General features: G+C 33.3%; 1 protein-coding gene across 1 annotated transcript in view; it reads right to left on the bottom strand.

The window, feature by feature from the left end:
• Positions 1–20,084, bottom strand: part of LOC124539914 — a 120,607-nt gene that overhangs the window by 79,889 nt on the left and 20,634 nt on the right. The window lies entirely within an intron of this gene.

The raw sequence follows: 20,084 nt of genomic DNA, 5'->3' as shown, positions 1-20,084 counted from the left end.
CTTTTAGACGCTATTTTGAAAATAAAATTTCATGAAAATTACGAGCTTACAAATTTCAAGAGCTACTTGCTACCTTTCCGAGGGCATCATGCAAAGAAGTCTTCGTTGTGGTACCAACACCACACCATTAAATATTCTTTCAACAAACGATATTACTCAGTATTGTTGTGTTCCGGTTCGAAGGTTGAGTTAACCAGTACAACAACAGATACATGGCGTATAATATTATCATAAATTAAACGTTAGTGGTGCATTGACGACGAAATATATGGTTAATACAGCACCAATGTTTATTACGAGCGATGGTAACCGCATATCACTCAGTCTACCTATTACGTTTGGAATTAAATTTGCTTTCCAACGTGTAATTGAGCTGAAGCTTGGAGGTGAACCTTTGTCGCTTTAAATGTTGGTTTTTCCCGCGCGTTAATTTTCTTTACTTAATACAAGCTATCCGTCCTGGCTTCATACGAATAGAATTTACCCTATTTCACACGAGTAAACCTTTCCAATCGGTACGATTTCTTCCAATATCAACAAACATCCTTCAGCCAATGTGCACGAAACCTTAATCTGAACTACTATTATAGATTTAAAGGTTACTGTCTGTCGCTCTTTCATGACCAAACTGCTGAATCGAATTCGATGTTATTTGGTATGAAGCAAACTTGAGCTCCAAGAAAGGACATAGGCTACTTTTTTGCCTTACATGTTACAACCAACCCATTAAATGAACCCGCAAGCGACAGCTAGTACGTTATACACCTAAACCTCATTTTATAACTCCATCCATTGATAAACCGCCAATTAAACGCTAGGGCTTTTTGTTTATATGTAATAATAGACATCCATTGAAAACGATATTTAACAGCGCAGTAAGAGTAAGCGTAGTAGCCAATCAAGTGTAATATTTCCTATAGTGTATTTCTTTCCAACGATTTCTGGTAATTCAATTAACTAAAAACTCAATCGTGAATTCGTATGCAAATGTTTTGCAAATAAATTTCGGTTCACCGCACAATTACAGGTCTTTGAAAACGTCGGAATAAAAGTTCAGTAGCATGCTCTTTTGGTATTTTCCAATATCACTATTTTCCCTCAAATTAGGTCGTGCTTATTCACAAACGTAATTTCAGTGCGTACTCGAATTCAATTGATAAATTTAATTCTAATAAAAATGCTTTAAATAGTTTTATGAAAATTAACGCACATTTTAATGGCCTGCTTACAATGCGTAGTCCTTTTTTTCTACTATTTTTCCCTTACTCAAAGCAATTATTTATCAAAACTACTGAATTATTAAATAATTATTTTATTTTATTATTGTTTTTTCGTGTTTATACCTAAACTAACTGGTAGGCCGTAGACTAGATGTAAGCCCATTGGGACATTGGTCAATATTTCTCGTGATCATTAATATTTTAAGATCGTAAATTTTATATTGTAATCGTAAAAGTTCGAACTACTTACTTAATAAACGCATCATTTGTATATTATTGACCACGCCTTTTATAAAAAGAAAAATAAGAACAATTGCTTATTCAGTATAAATTATCCTAAACTATTTTTCAATCTTGGAATACTTGATGAATCCTTTACGTTCCTTAATAAGTAACTTATCAGGACTTCCTAAAATCTAATATTTTGGCGTATTGGGATGTAATCGGAAGACACGTACGTAAATCAATTCATATCTAGTATTATATTGACGATTTGACGACCTCCGTAGTCGAGTAGTGTATTTCACTGGTTTTCATGGGTACGTTACTTTGAGGTCCAGTTTTCGATTCCCGGTCATGTCTGTGTAGAAAATTCATTATGTTTCTATGTTATCTTGGGTCTGAGTGTTTGTGGTAACGTCGTTACTTGTAATTTCTCATAACACAAGTGCTATAGCTACTCACATTGGGATCAGAGTATGCGATGTTGTCCAATATTTATTATATATATTTATGTTAGTCTTTATATTCGTGAAACTTCTTTTTTATACATTTATCATACAAGGGTTAATGGTTGTAAAATTGTAACCGTGACAAAATCCTTTTAATCTTCAATTTTATAACATAATGTTACGTAATGCATTTGGCAGATCGCCTGTTATGCAGGCGATCAATTGACCCCGATCCTTTAAACGTAGGGTTTAAAAGGCTTTAGATTGTAAACGATAGTTAGAATATATTGCATTTTGTATTCTGATAGACATAAATTACATACGAGCTCTCCAAATAAAATTGTAAGACATTCTGATACGACTTTCTGACAGTGACATGATAAAATTTGCGCAGACAATTTTAACTTTGCCGTTTCGTAAATTCAAATCGTTTGTAAAAAATACATTGGTAGAAAAGGCATATTATTCGAAACAACATTTTATAGTTAATACCCGTTGACTTCCAGGCAGGATATATTTACATACATATATAATTCTATTTAACTAACATGACTGACATATTTTTTAAATGTTGAAAAAGAGTCACCACTAAGTTTCTTGACGGTTCTTCTCGATAAAATCTACTTTCCGAACCGGTGGAAGCGTCACTAAATTGTTAAATGATTCAAAAGTGCTTGTAAAAGCCGACTTGAATAAATTTTATTTTGATTGATGAAGTCTGGGTAGGTTCTACCGCCAAAGAGCAATACTATAATTGCATCCTGCTTTGGAAAAGTCCGATAATCCGAATTAGCCAAAAATATTGTTTTACTTACAAGATAATAAGAGGAAAATTCCTTTAAAAACTTCCGCTCTTTGACGGAAATCCAGACCCTTCGGGAAAACAAGTCATAAACTATCGTCTTATGTTTCTTAATCAAATATCGTTACGAACAAAACTTTTACCTTAAGCAAGTGGAACCATAAATGTGATTGCTGTTCATTACTAATGAAGGTAAATTTTGTTTCAATATATCTTATATAGGCATAAGAGTCGAGATGGCACAGTGGTTAGAACGCGTGCATCTTAGCCGATGATTGCGGGTTCAAACCCAGGCAAGCACCGCTTATTCATGTGCTTAATTTGTTTTTATAAATCATCTCGTACTCGGCGGTGAAGGAAAACAATGTGAGGAAACCTGCATGTGACAAATTTAATCGAAATTCTGCCACATGTGTATTCCACCAACCCGAATATGTTCCAAACCTTCTCCTCAAAGGGGGAGGAGGCCTTTAGCCCAGCAGTGGGACATTACAGGCTGTTGTTGTTGTATATGTACCTATGTTGTATTAATTGTAGCATGCTATCTGCTGGTAGGTGTTCATCATTACCAAGCATACTTAAGATATATAATATAAATTTGCAGTGCAATAATATTAATTGACCACCTCCGTGGTCTAGTAGCGTGTACACCGGTTTTCATGGGTACGCCATTCCGAGGTCCCGGATTCGTCCGGCCGAGTCGATGTAGAAAATTCATTAGTTTTCTATGTTGCCTTGGATATGGATATTGGTGGTGCCGCCGTTACTTCTGATTTTCCATAACACAAGTGCTTTAGCTACTTACATTGGAATCTGAGTAATGGATGTGATGTTGTCCAATATTTTTATATTAACAATATCTGACATCGCTAATGCGGCACTGATCTTGGATACTCAGGTGTTGGGTGCCTTATGCCTGTACTTATAGATATTGCTGTTTAGCGTTAGAGATATTATTTAATTGACGTATGAGTTATCAATCATACACCAATAGACCAACAGATAAGTAAGATATATTTTTTTGGATATATATTTGATGGATGGTAACATTATTAATAAATGTTTGTTAAATAATACTTTTCCAGTAATTATAAATTTTAAAAAGTTTCTTGCTAAAGGCGACTACATTACCAGCTATTCGATGTTTGTATGGCAGATTTTTTTCTAACACATGCAAGTTCCATATTTTCTGCACTAAATGAATTATGGAACTCTTTTTACCTGTTCCTCTACAAAACTTCTTCCACCAAAGGTTATGTGTGAGAGATCACTCATGAAATAAGCGAGAAGACAGTGACTGTTCATCTGTTTTTTTTTTATTTGTTACTGTTGTGGTGTTAGATATTTATATGCTGGTCAATAATTATATTAATATATCATCAATAAATGTATAGATACAAATCTCTCCATCTAGTTCAGGTTTAAACCCGTATTCATAGTAAAACATTTAATATTTCCAACTTCTATCCCATCTAGATTATAAAAGAAAAACTATGTAAAACAAGTCTTTGTCCTAATTAAAATATTACACATAAAGGGAGTACAAAGAAATATACAAATTGCGCTTGGCTCCATTTTCATACTATATATGTTTGTGTTTGCATTGCGTAGGTTTTTAGATACAGTAATATATTCGAGTTGGTTGATTTAACATGTAATTACTTTCTTTGAATATATATGTGTGTCCCAATAACATAATATCCCAAATTCGCCCTTCAAACGTGCTGTTTTTCGGTAGATTATCTGATTGTTGGGTACGTACCACCCAGGGATCAAAAAGTATCCAAATGAGTCGCTCTAATTTATAAATTTTGTACGTATGTGCGTCGGAAATCTCGGGAAATAATGATTTAATTCTAAGAATATTTAATAAGGCAGCGTTATATTTGATTGATATTGGCATAAACATATATTTTTTTCGTATTATTTTATTGTTTATTTCGCAGATTTTACTATAATTTATAAATTCTATATTACGAAGCTTTTGTGATATTAAACATTGTTGGGAGGCACCCGTGACGTGACATCGGAGTAGTGGCATGCTCTAGGACTGCGAGCGGTACTGGACAGTTTTTAGACAATGCAGTGTGATATATAATTCTAAAATAAAAGTAGCCTGAGTTACTCCCGCTTACATCTCCAGTGAAAGTCCCGTCAAAATCGATCCAACCGTTCCAGAGATTAATCGGAACAAACAGACACACAGACAAAAATTAAAAAATAGTACTGCGGTATATGTATTTAATAAAAATAGGTTATTTTAATATTACGGACACTCCAATTTTATTATATGGAGAGACCGGAAAATTTGCGACCGAAAATTGCTGGTCAATTTCCAATAGATAGATATTGGGTCTGCTAAATATATTAACTTTGGAACTCCTTTCAAAGCGCTACCGTCCATTAGCATTGAGATGTTAGGATACCACACGGACGAGGTTCCGTCAATCTTTAAAAGAATTATTAAATAGTTTAAAAAACTAAATAACACACTTTTAGCTAACACTAAAAATTTCAAATGGAGCGTTTTGTCCAAAGGAAAAAAAGGTCACGTGATTTTTTTTTCTTATCTCATTCAGCAAACCCTTCTATTTGATACCCATATCATGAGGGTGGATTTCAAATAGCCTGACCACCGTCTTGGACGTCCGCCATATTGGATTTATCATGAAGTTTCATAGCTAGTCATGTATTTTCATCAAAACTCAAAAAGGTCTACTAATCACCAAAATAATTAATAACTGGCATATTCAAATGGACTTACATTGCTACCAAGCAAAAGTTGGTACAAGTATGTGCTGTGAAGATTTTATCGTCAATTTTTTTTAATTAGGTGGATGAGCAAATAGTCCAACTGATGGTGAGTGATCACCACCCTTACCACCAGATAGCTTGCATAACCTTACCACCAAGTTAATAGTAGTACAATGGAATGAAAATAAAATAAATTATACTAAAGGTTTCTTTTTATCACATATATGCCCGCGACTTTGGGTGGGATAGAATTTAACAAAACGGTTATTGCAGTAGCCTAACCTACTCCTTATTACATCAGCTTTCTACCAGAGAAAGTCTCATCAAAATCAGTCCAGCTGTTCCGGATATTTTCGGGAACAAAAAGTAAAAAGCGTTTATGTTAATACTACAAACAGACACTCTTATATTAATATATATGTACACTACAGTCATCGTATATTTTCTTTAATTCCTCATTTATTATCCATTTTGTTTGTAATTCTACGGCAATAAAGTCTGTACGTCAATTCACAGCAAGTGATAATCGAGGTTTTATTCTAATTTTATGTAAGTCCCGATGTATGGGATCGTCGTTAAAAAGGTCCAAAACGTGAGATTATTCATGTTTCAGCTTCCCCGATGTCTTTAAACAGAGGGTCGCATATTACACGTTTATTTATTATCATGATATATTTGATTTTGGCGAACATCACCCGTCCGCCTGGGTAGGTAGCACCCACTCATCAGATATTCTACCGATAAACAACACTATGCAGTAGCTAGGTACCACCCACTCATCATATATTCTACCGCTAAACAACAATACGCAGTATTGTTGTGTTCCAAACTCAAACTCAAATAACTTTATTCAATATAGAATCATTACACTTTCTTATTGATGGCCAATTAAAGAGTTCCGGTTTGAAGAGTGAGTGAGCCAGTGTAACTACAGGCACAAGGGACATAACAACTTAGTTCCCAAGGTTGATGTCGCATTGACGATGTAAGGAATAGTTAGTATTTCTTACAGCGTCATTGTCTATGGGTGATGGTGACCACTTACCATCAGGTGGCCCATATGCTCATCCGCCAACCTATTCCATCAAAAAAAAACACATACATTACTCTGATCCCAATGTAAGTAGCTAAAGCACTTGTGTTATGGAAAATCAGAAGTAACGACGGTACCACAAACTCACAGACAAAATAGAAAACTAACGAACTTTTTCTAGATTGACTTAGCCCGGAAATGAACCCAGGACCTGGGGTGGTGTATCCACAAATCCGGTGTACACACTATTCGAAGTCACCACGGAGGTCGTCGGTACCAAGGTAGACAAATTACAGTCAAATAATCAAATAGACTGAAAACAATCTGGATTCAAAATCAAAATTAACAAGTACATTTGAAACGTCGTTTTCCAGAATTTTAGTAAACGTAAAATTAACGGTTCGGTTTGTGGATTCTTCCAAAAAGGAAACAGAATGGTTCATTAAGATTTTTTTTTTTTCTATTTTTACGTTGAAATTTGTGCTAGGCTTTTATAGGGATAATGAATAATTCGATTAAATTAGCTAATTGAAATTGAAAAAGTCTTGAGTTATTTAAACTTAAATTTAGAACTTTCATTTAAGTTCTAATTTTAATTTTCTTCAACAGGAATGTGTTTTATTATTTTAGTTATATCTTCATTACTCAAAAAAAGAGTAGCTACTGAGTTTCTTGTTGGTTCTTCTCGATATAATCTACTTTCCGAATCAGTGGTAGCTTCATTTAATATACTTGTTAAATGACGATTCAAAAGTGCTTGTAAAAGTCTACTTCAATCAAATTTTGATTTGATTTGATTCAACCTACTTTTCCGAGGTAATGTGTTTTCATATTACACATATCTAGTTTTAAATCTTCTCAATGAACATTTTTATGTTCTTTGAGAATATTTAAACCACGTACATACAGCTAGGTAACTAATTTTAAGAAGATCTCTTTGTAATGAAACATGAAACGTTACATGGAAGAATGAATAATGAATGGCATTTTATAACAAAAGAAAAGATTTATTTTCCCGTTTTCCTTATACTCATATTATAATGAGATGAATCCTCATGTTTGGAATTAATTACATACAAAGAATAATTGTAATAGAGTTTTCCTTACCTTGTGTAATATGTTCCATCTGATTCACTATCAATGTATTCAATAATTGATTATTGAATATTCAATATTCAATTTGGATTACGGACATCGTTGGAAGAAGTCGTACTGAGGATTCTGTGAAAGATTGAATTGTAGTTTTAAGAAGATACCGATTCAATTCAATCTTCCACTTTATCTAATCGACATTTGAAGTGTCATTCCTTTAAGAAATAAAATAAAAAGCAACACTCATATATTTCTCTTAAGTTTGAGAATCCATCTCAGTAGTGCTAGTATGTTATAGTACGACACAACTTAGATGTCGCATCGGCAAAATTCGTTAAACCGATCACATCCGAATTGAGTACGCTATCCCAAATTATCAATATTTATTCCTCATGCGAATATGATCTTTGCACAAACGTAATAACTTATAATATCATATGACCTATGACGCGTCGATTTACATGCACTTGCTTTCTCTGACGCGTGAATGTGTAACCATGAATAGCATCGAATGGCGCGATATCCGGGAGCTATTTCTATAGGTCGTGTTAATCGGCAGTAATCGGTTTTATTTTCATTCCATTGCATTTTCCGATGCTACACCTTTGTGTCGTACTAAACATTACTTGAGATAAAACTATTAAAATTCAAATTCTTAATTTAATATATTGTTTAATTTAATTCAATATTACATTACACTTATTTATTGATTGTTAAATTAAATATTACCACCGTTCGAAGAAGAAAATACCCTGACTTGAGAAGAACTGGTGAAAGAAATTCATCAGATTTTCGTTTCTATTTTTTAATTGGTTTTAATGTACTTGCGATAAAGACACGATAAAAATTGAACGGTACGGTCGAGATTACAGGCTTAATTTACTTTTGAAGGCATAATTTTAGTAGAACCGTAACTCATAATCTAAAACAAAGCAATAATAATAATTAATTATATAAACATAAACTTATCAGACTTTCATATGCTATTGATGTGATGACAGTGACAGTAACAGTCAGTGATGACACATGGTCAATATGTGATGGTTTACATTATACATTTAAAGTATTAATACTCGTATATAATAAAAGTGAGTGTTTAGTCCACTTTCTAAATATTTATGTGATCATTCTTATTTGTTGTCTCAATTGTTACCTTTCTGGTGGTGTGGGTGTAAAGAAACAATATTATGTTATAAAATTTTTAATGCCCAGTAACATAGTATTATAAACAACCAATTACTTAATTTACTAGTTACTTATGTTACTTCTTATAATGACTATTATATAAAAATTATGCCAGCTAGACTCAGCGTGGGTCACTTGGGATAAAAGGCAAGCTTGAAAATTCAATGTAATTCAATGCAATTCAATATAAGGTTGAAAATTAGGCGCCACTGACGATTAAATTAGTTGTTGTGGTTTGAAAGAATACACCGTTCGCCAGACCGGTGTAAACGAAATTTATAATATAATTGAAAGGGGGTACATCACCAAAGTTTCCAGCTACACGTGGATACCGACAACGGCTTAGGGAACAGGCCTGCCGTCCTTGGAGTTGCACCAGCCGCTATCTGGGCACACTCAACCAGGAACCTGGTGCCGTTCACTCTTAATATTTCCATTCAAGAAGTCCACGTGGTGGGTAAATCCGATTAAAAAAAAAAACCTCCTGTAATACGAAATATACAGGTTCAATAAGTTAAGCAAATAAGCAAATGATAAATACCTTTAACGAGAAATGTAAGCACGAATTTACCTTCTGGAGGTTCAAAGTCCTGCTTACACAAATTGACGATCTCAACTCCGGAGAACCATTTCAAAGGGTCACTGGAAACCACAATTTACACATGACTACGACTTTTCGAATTGCAAACCAATGCATTTAATCAAAAACAAGAATTAAAGACTTACAATTTTTTACGAGTCGGTAAACTTGATATAAAGTTCTGTCAAACTTCAAAACTTCATTGTTAATATAAATTCTGAAAAGATAACTGCTATTAAAGCACTGAATACTAAACAACCACAAATTAAGAAACTCAATTATTAAGACAACTCACCGATATATTCACTATATCGAATTAAAAGTTTGGATTCGGTGTGAAGCCGATAGTTCCAAAATTCAAAAAGAACGAAATCGAAAGTTCACGAACCTTTGAAAGGTTAGCGAGTGTGACCAGTATCACTACCAACATACCCTTAATGAAAAAGGAATTATATCCATAATTAAATCAAGGAAATAATTATGGAATAATTATTAAAATTAAGAAAAGCCAAATATGAGGCAAAGTAAATTTATCATAACTAGACTCCGACACCTACATCGAAGAACTAACCTTTAAACTGGAAGACAGCTATTAAATTAATCTGAAACGAAGTGAAATGATCTCTAATAAAATTCAACAAACGCATTAAATGATTAAAATCTTATTTTAATAATTGTTTTAATGTGCCTTTAAAATAAATGTATTTATTTTATTAATTAATATTTTAGAAAATGCCAAGTTGAAGCGTTATACTAGCAACACCGACATAAATTAAGTGGGAAATGGGTCAATGGCACGGAATTTAGCGAATTGACACTTTTTTGACGTTTTATATAATTATAAAAAAAAGTTAAAATTATGAAAATAATTTTTAATGTAACACAATAAAAATGTTATATGTTTATATAGTTATTTATATATTATTATATTGTTTTAGGTTATGGGTTAACAGAGAGTATACTACTAGTGTGCCCTTAAAATTAATTTAAGCCCGGAATCTCGACTACACCGTTCAATCTCCATCGTGTCTTCTCCATTACACGTGACATTGGCAAAATAATCTGTACCCCCTTGGCACAAACAAAAGCCATTAAACCAAGAATTGAATAGAATACATTTAATATCATCCGCTATCATTTCATTCCCAAGGTGTGTTATCAACCTTGAAGTCACTATTTGTATATACTGTATATGTACACAAGCGTTTCTCATATATAAATATTTTAATTTGGAAACAGATGCATTTAAATTTAGAACGCTATCTGGCACAATGTTGTAAAATCATATATATATACCCACAAAAAAGTTACTGACTCCGATTAGTCGAACAACAGGAGTAATATAAACTTTATTTGCAAACCTATTGTGGAAAACCTGCCAATTATAGTAACGGAAATATAGACTCATATTGTTATATTTCCAATCAAAGTACCCAATAATTGTATTAATAATGAATTGCAGTCGAATTCGACCAATGGGCGTCCACTAATAACTATCTTCTCATTATTGTTATGATAATTATAATTAAAGTATTTTTCACAAATAAACTTGACAAAATGTACTAAATCCTCATCCTCCTTCGTATAATCCCCTTATTTCTAATGCTTTCAAGGAACTAATTGTATTCTTTGCTGGATATTCGTAAGTGTCCCATCAAAGTGAACCGAAAGACGAACCGTTTCAGTCTTAACAACAAACAAAGCTGTTTGACCGACTCTTGTTACATTCAGCAGATAATTGTCCCTCCCAAACGAGCTGAAAGCGACCCTGTGACGCTGTAATAAAGTTACTAATTGATTGCACTTCACACTATCCCCTTTGTTTGTTAAGGGAAAATGAACTTTGTTGAAAGGTAGAACAGTTGCTTTTAGAATGACTAAGTGAGGTTGTTTTGAGCGATTTTTGGTGGAAGTAATTACTTAAAGTGACGGGAATTCGTTGCAAAGTGCATTAAAACGGATCTCAATGGATTGCAAGCAAGCAGACGTGGAACTTTACAAGCAAAGCCCATTAAGGCACAAAGAGCGAACAATTTGACTTTTCTTAGGTATTAATTGACCTAACATTAGACGACTAAGTTATGACTTCACTAATCTTTTCATACTCATATGCCGTGCGTATACGTTAGTGTATATTGTGAGACAAGAGTTTTTATGCAGACATTATTGAAATTTACAAGTTCTTTTTTCAAATTTTTGTGTATCTCTATTTTATCACTTTCACACGCAAAAAAAAAAACGTAAAAAAAGTAAAGTAACAGCCTGCACATTTCCCACTGCTGATATAAGGCCTCCTCTTCCATGCTGCTCCAATGCGGGTTGGTGGAATGCACATGTGGCAGAATTTCGGTGAGATGAGACACATGCAGGTTTCCTTGCCATGTTTTCTATCACCGCCGAGCACGAGATGAATTATAAACACAAATTAAGCACATATATATAGTGGTGCTTGCCTGGGTTTGAACCCGCAATCATCGGTTAAGATGCACGCGTTCTAACCACTGGGCCTTCTCAGCTCAGCGCAAACACTAAAAAAACCTGAATTTTGGAAAATAAACACCTTTAATACATTTGATAAATTGTCAATTTCTATCTTAAAACAAAGTGCCAGTGTACTTTAAAATTCAAACTCGTTGTAGAAATTGATTTATCATATTTCTAGGCCTTAGATTTAAATTAGTAGCTATCGTTTTACGATATGTATTTTGTGATCCAATAACATAAATATGCTTATGTAGTTATTCCAAAAACCAGAACAGCCAAACAAAGCATAAATTATTGCTGTTGAACGGTCGAATAAACGATGTTTCTTCGTTTTGTAACAGACATTTGAAATTCTATCACCAAAATTTATAGTGGAAAATATTGGCACCGCTCCGCAATGCATAAAGCCTATCGGGGATAAAAACAATTAATAAAACTTGAACAAAACTAAAAGGATCAAAGAAAATCGACAATCCGTATGACACTGGAACCGCGCCAACTCTCCCAGCTTGAAATAAGCCCACAGCTTGAACGGAAATCGTTATGAAGTACTTGTTTGTAAGTTGCATGATTTGTCCTGGATTCATGAATAAAATTTATTCTAGAAACGTTTGTTTTTTATAAAGTAAAATATTACGAATAATGTCTGACTTTATTTTCTGTAAAGTCCTGACTGACTGACTCATCATCGGCGAGCTTCAACTGCTAGGGCCTTGAAAATTGGTGAGTACGATGGATTAATTGAGTAGGCACCCACTAAGAAAGAAATTTTGGAAATTATTTCTTTGCACTGAGAAAGTAATTTTGGAATTTCTACCTATAAGAGGGTGAAATAAGGGTCTAACGTATGTATGGAAGTCCGTCAGTTTTAAGCTAGAAACATGAAATTTTATTTTTGGGATACTGATTAAAAATAAGTCGATACCTATTTCAGCGTTTCTGGGTATTCCAGCCGTAAAGGGTAAAATAGGGGTTGCTATTTCATACATATGTTAGTCTAACAGTCGGCCTATTTTGAAGTTAGATCTATGAATTTATTCTTTTTAGTTATTTATGGTTATAAATAACTTAATAGATTTTTCACGCGAGCAAAGCCGCGTGCAACAGCTAGTACTATATAATTTAATATAAATCACAATTTCAATCAAAAGCCAGTGTGAACATCAGACATATAAGACTAATAAAATAGCATACTTAGTTCGTTGTTACATAAATCCGTCCCATTTAATGGAATCACTCTTTCAGATTGCAGGAAAACGAAAAGAAAAACGTTAAAAAGGAGTCTTCGCGGGACACCTGATGGAAATAACAACAATACCGAAATTGTTAAAGATTCGCACAGTTATAGGCATCACCATGTATTAGATGTTTCTATATTGGAATTACTTATAATAGTAGAATACTTGGTGGTAGGGCTTTGTGCGAGCCCGTCTGTAAGAATAACAGTACTCAGTATTATTGTGTTCCGGTTTGAAGGGTGAGTGAGCCAGTGTAACTACAGGCACAAGGGACATAGCATTATAGTTCCCAAGGTTAGTGGCGCATTGACGATGTAAGGAATATAACTTATATATATTGAAATAATATAAAAGTAAAGTAAAGTAACAGTCTGTAAATTTCCAACTGCTGGGCTAAGACTTCCTATCCCAGAGGGTTTGGAACATATTCCAACACGCTGTTCCAATGCGGGTTGGTGCAAAGCACATGTGGCGTAATTTTGATGAAATTAGCCACATGTAGGTTTTCTCTCGATGTTTTCCTCCACCGCCGAGCAAAAGATGAATTATAAACACAAATTAAGCACATATATATAGTGGTACTTGCCTGGATTTGAATCCGAAATCATCGGTTAAAATGCACGAGATCTAACCACTGGGCCATCTCAGCTTCAAATAATATATGGGTTATAATTTATAAAGACCTTGTGTGAAACCAACCCTTAAAACGTGAACGAAAAGTAGTGATCTTATGTGTGCTACTGGTTCGTATTATACAATAGGAGCTGCCTTAACAGACGTCTCGTATTTCTAACTAGCAAACTCATTAAGCCTGAAGTGTCGTTAATACGCTGTTCGTATGAGATCGGAGACGTCACGAACCAAAGCTGTAGTGTCAACCGCAGAGCAATAAGTGGTTTAGGCGACGTGGGATTGTTATTAAATCTTGTCGGTTTTTTTTGTAATGATATGGGATCGCTTTACACGGTGACGTTGATGTTTTAAAGTGAAACATTTGCTTTATGAATGACTATTTATTGTCAGTGGCTTCGTTTTCGTTTTATGGTTTCAGCTGTCATGATATACGCAAAAAGACCAGCCTATTTTGAAAAAATATATATTTCAAGGTCGAATTAGAGTTTTATTTCAACACCCTGTAAATAGAAGTTTAAAGTTTCTTCGATCATCTATTGGCTTTGGGGTTATGACCGATTCATATATCGCAACGGCAAATGGCAAGGCAATTGCACACAGAAATAATGAATTCTAATTGATTGTATACTCTTTTACTAGCAAACTAGATAATGCGTATTTAGTTACAGCAATATTTTTAACAGACGTATATTATATAATTTGTATATTATACTCGTGGTCTCCCGCGGATTCGCTCGCTCTTAAGAGTGTCGGTTGTCATGTGTCAGACAAAAAAGTGTATGTCCTTCCTTGGAGTTAAAATTTTTCTTCATACCAAATTCTATAATTTCATAAATTCGGCTCAATGGCTTAGTATTGAAAGTGCAGCAGACAGACAGACAGTTACTTTCACATTTATAATATTAGTATAGATATAGTCGAACGTTAATGTGAAACTAGTTTTAACCGGTTCTTTTCGGTAGGATATACTTTACAATGACGTGGCCCAATCACAGAAGGACAGATTACTTTGACCTTGAAATGATGCAATATCGTTGGTCGAGAATTTGAATAGCCTATTGTATTCTTTATTTGGATTCGTGGAAATATATTTCTGAATGCTGACGAAGTTGACATCGGAAGTAAAATGGATGAAATAGTTAAATGTAATAGTGTTGCATTAATAATAATTATATTTAACAAGATTTATTTCTAGCTGTAGTCTGGAATATACTTTCGAAAAATTATGAAGTTCCAACTGAATTTTTTCAGAGCCATCCAACTGTGTAGAATCTAATTTAGGTCGTTCTTAAGTGAAACACTATTGGAGAAATGTGTTTGAGAACTAAAGGATTTTCATGCTCTACAAAGTACGGGTGTTTTTTTTTAATCTCAGTTTTTGCTTCGCTTCACAATGTTGGAACTCAAGTTCTACGAAAAATAGATAAACAGCTACTGAAGTTAATAATGTCTTTGAAATCTTGATTCCAATCTTTGATCAAACGTTGGTCATCAATATTCTAGTCAAACATGAAATCGTACGATATACCATTTGCTGATCTGCCATATACTTCTCTAGAATATCGGAAATATATTTCATGTGCAATTTCATTTTCATTTTTATTGTTTTCCCTTATCAACAATACTAAAAATATGAAAAAGAGTAACTACTGAATTTCTTACTGGATCTTCTAGGTAGAATTGACATTCCAAACCAGTGGTATTATCAATCAATATCAGTTGTAAAATGACGATACAAAAATGCTCTTAAGAGCCTACTGGAATAAAATATTTTTTGATTGATTGATTAATATATAAAAAAGTGTTCTCAATACAAAGACTAACAGCAGCATTACTTCGTTGAATTGCGATTACTAACGCCACAAACTTTTGGACTATAATTTAATATAAAATGTCTAAACCAATATAAACGCAGTTTATTGTTTCAAATATTAACGCTTATTCAATTGTCTCTGGATCCAAAATCGCTTGACCAGTTTTAGTGATAAGTTGACTATTCCCTCGCAACTTCCAACTATTGTTTAACTTATGTATTTGGTAACATTCGAATTGTAAGAAATCTTCGAAAGTATAAACAAAACAATTTATCATTAAAAAATGTTACTTGGAAGATATTTCCTATTCTGTGAATGTTATGAAATTTTTTGATTGATGAACGAAAAGTCGTAACTGTAAATGATATAGGAATTACTTTTGATATTTGAAAACTGTGACAGTGACGATGAATAGGATGGAAGTGTGTAACAGCAAGTGGAGGGAACATATACATAGATTTGATTATTTGATTTGACCAATGAACGAGCCGTGGTAGAGCTTACCATCATTTGGTTCCAAGCAATTTTCCGAGAGAATTGTCTATTAATTACCAAATATAAGACGTTACACATAATAAACGACTACTAAGAAGCTTATAATATAACTAGCGACCCGCCCCGGCTTCGCACGGGTACAATACTAATACTATATATACTACAGAATTTGTTTATTTACGACATCACATTAGGAACTTTTAAAATGATCGCTGTTTTTTTACTATATTGTCCATGTATTATATACAAAAACCTTCCTCGCGAATCACTGTATCTCTAAAATAATATCTTCAAATCTTTTGCGTAATTTTAAAGACCGAAGCATACATAGGGACAGACAGCTAGTAAGCGACTTTGTTTTCAACCGACTTCAAAAAGGAGGAGGTTATCAATTCGTCTGTATTTTTTTTTTTGTATGTTTGTTACCTCATAACTTTTCACTGGGTGGACCGATTTTGATAATTGACACCGGCTCCAAATATACCAAAAACTATAACTACGTTATATAATCGTAAATCGACTTTTAAGTAGTCTAATATTTTTCATTTCATTTTACTTAGAAGGACTCCAAAAATATGTTGAATACGCAATTATTTTTATTACTTTTGAGTGCATATTAATTTGTTTTAAAATAGTGTTTTGTTTGAAGTCGGTTTTTCTGTTTGTTAAAATTTTTATTTATATATTATGTAATATATATCCCGAACAATATTTTAACGTCAAACAGAAATTATTTGAATGGTTAAAAACAAAAACATACGATGACACCGAATTAATTCTGTTTCATATACACACACATACATACACACACACACACACACACACACACACACACACACACACACACACACATACACACGCACGCAATTTGATATAATGTTAGTTTACCTACTGATTGTGAGTTTTAGTATATAGTAAGATATTGTTTATTCTTTTTAAGAACATGGACAGATTTGTATGTTATGGAAGAGCGGGTCCTTCTATCACGATTATTATATTATACTCACTAGAGGGTCCCAACCTTTATTTGCTATGTACAAGTTGATAAAAAATAAACTTTTTTTCATTTTGATTTTTCATTTTCATGTAATGATGATGAAGTTTGCTATTCAAATTATCAATACGAATGAATTATCCGTCATCTCTTAGCTATAAGGTTAAGTCATTATTATCACTTAAACTTTGCAAGAACGCATTATCAAAAAAATATTTATCCAAGTTGACTCATATATTCGAATCATCTTGTTACAATATTGAATTAAATGTAAATTTAAATCAACAAACAACAGCATCCTGTAAATTTCCAACTGCAAGGATAAGGCCAGGTTGGTGATATACATATGTGGCAGAATTTCCATGAAATTAAAGACATACAGGTTTCCTCACGATGTTTCCCTTCACCGCCGAGCTCGAGACGAATTATAAACACAAATTAAGCACATGAATATGCAGCGGTGCTTGCCTGGGTTTAAACCCGCAATAATCGGTTAACCATCGGTGGACCATCTCTGCTCAGTAAATTTAAAAACCGGTAAGGAACTTAGTAGTTACTCTTTGAAACATACGAGTATATATACGAATTGCACTGAATATACTTCCCTTCATATATTTAAAAACACTCAAATTAAAAATAAATTTGAAGAATATCCAAAACGTGATACAAGTTCTACTCATTATCGAAATAGCTCGCTGATTCCAGCGGAATATGTTTTAGAGTTACGATTTTATATGACCTAAAAACTTGGAGCATACCCTTGGCATAATTACAAACAAGTGTTACCAGACATTAATGAGCCTTACCTTTAGTGAAATACATTTGAAAATTAATTACCCGCACTTTACCTTGGTTATCATAACTTCCATCATTTGGTATGGTTAAATTTCTATCTAATTATTATTTTATTTCTTTATATGGCAGATGTGCCAAATGAGAGGATAATGGTCAATTTCAATGGACATTGGTATTGATGGCATATTAAGCACTGGTTGTTGCCCGCGACATCCCTCGTCTTTTAGGGGTTGGTTATGTTGGCAAAAACGTAGCCTATGTCCTTTCTTAGAGTTAAAGTTTGCGTCACACTAAATTTCATCAAATTCAGTTAATTGGTTTGGCCGTAAAAGAGCAACAGACCGACAGACAGACAGGCAGAGTTACTTTAACATTTGTCATACTAATATAGATTCCCAACAACCTTGGGAACTAAGATGTTATGTTACTTGTGCCTGTTATACTGACTCACTCACCATTTAAATCGAAATATAAAAAATATGAATTGCTGATTGGCGGTAGAATATATGGTATGGTATGGTATCTACTCAGGCAAGAGAGAGTTTTGAAAATGTCTAGAAATATCTAGAGATTCGGATAAGTTGCCACGGATTGTTTCCGTGTTCATGAATATTTTGCCATTTTCCTTAATATATTGGATACGTGATTCCAGGAAAATAACGTGAGGAAACCTGCATGTGTCTATTTTCATAAAAAAATCTGTTACACGTGTATTCAACTCGTATTGGAACAGCGTGGTGGAATATGTTCCAAACCTTCCTCTTAGGGAGAGAAGCCTTAGCCCAGCAGTGGGAAATTTACAGGCTTGTTGTTATTGTTGAAACACAGATCTTATAACCCGTGAGACAATTATCGTTAATAATTAACGAATGAAAATTTAACAGCTAATTAAGTAATTAATAAACGGTATAGTTAAAGTTTATTATGCTAAAGGAAGTGTTTAATGGAACACTTAGGTGTTATAGTCTACTGAAAGGGGTGCAGTAATTAATTAAATTAAATTTCTGCTATCTTGGTATTTTCCTGCTAACTTTCTATACATATATTATAAATGCGAAAGTCTGCTTGTCGCTCTTTTACGACGAAACTACTGAACCGAAATTGAAGAAATATAAAGAATAAACCCCAAAACAAGAGAGAATTCAAGATCAATAACTAGTAAATATGAGAAAATTTTCATTCATATACAAACGTACATACGACGTATATACAAAAAATAGTAGATATATATATTTGATTTTTATTATTTGTAAAAGCTTTAATGGAAAATTAAAAGTGCCCCACTCATAATGCAAATTGAAAAGATAATATGTATTTTATTTTTATTAATTATAATTAAGGAACTTTTAATAAAACAGTCATTCACAATGTCGGAGAAATTTGTCACAATTAAAGATTACATCGCAAGTTACCTGTACTATTCTAACCACAAGAGAAAACAAACCAAATATGCAACATTTGACAGCGAATAGACGAGATATTATTGGTCGAGAACTCGAATGATCTATAATATTCAATATGGATTTCTGAAAATTATGCCTTTTGAACGTCGACGAAATGACTATACGAACTTTGTAAGTAAAATTAAAGTATACATTTCTTGACAGTCGAATCTACATTTCTAACCGATGGTAGCTTAATATAGTTGTTAAATGATTTAAAAAGTGCTTGTAAGAGCATACTTGAATAGTATATTTCGATATATTGATTTTTACTACAGTAAATATTATATTTAATAGATTTTCATGACATTATTTTCACAACGGTACGTAAACTATTTATAACTAGCTGAGATGGCCGAGTGGTTAGAACGCGTGCATCTTAACCGATGATTGCGGGTTCAAACCCAGACAAGCACCACTATATATATGTGCTTAATTTGTGTTTATAATTCATCTCGTGCTCGGTGAGGAAGCCTGCATGTATCTAATTTCATCGAAATTCTGCCTGAACAAGGTGGTGGAAAATGTTCTAAACCCTCTCCTTAATGAAAGAGGAGGCCTTATCTCGGCAGTGGGAAATTTACAGGCTGTTACTTTACATAAACTATCTTGATAGCGTGGACTAACAGGAGTTTAATGAACATGTTACAGAAAATACTCGAAAAAAAAATTTGATTGTAAAGCACTGACGCTTCGTGCCATGTTGTGTAAAAAAATAAAGCGCGCTCTACTCAGAAACGATACACGCTCAAAATATTTTTACAAATAGTTCGTGTAATATTTTCATGATCTCTTTCGATTTAAAAATGTATACATTGTACGATTTACGAATGAATATTAATTAATATTAAT

Source organism: Vanessa cardui, chromosome 23 (assembly GCF_905220365.1).
Source record: "Vanessa cardui chromosome 23, ilVanCard2.1, whole genome shotgun sequence".
NCBI classification, from domain to species: domain Eukaryota; kingdom Metazoa; phylum Arthropoda; class Insecta; order Lepidoptera; family Nymphalidae; genus Vanessa; species Vanessa cardui.
Note: the sequence above shows the minus strand (reverse complement) of the source record. Positions and strands in the feature narration are given on the sequence as shown.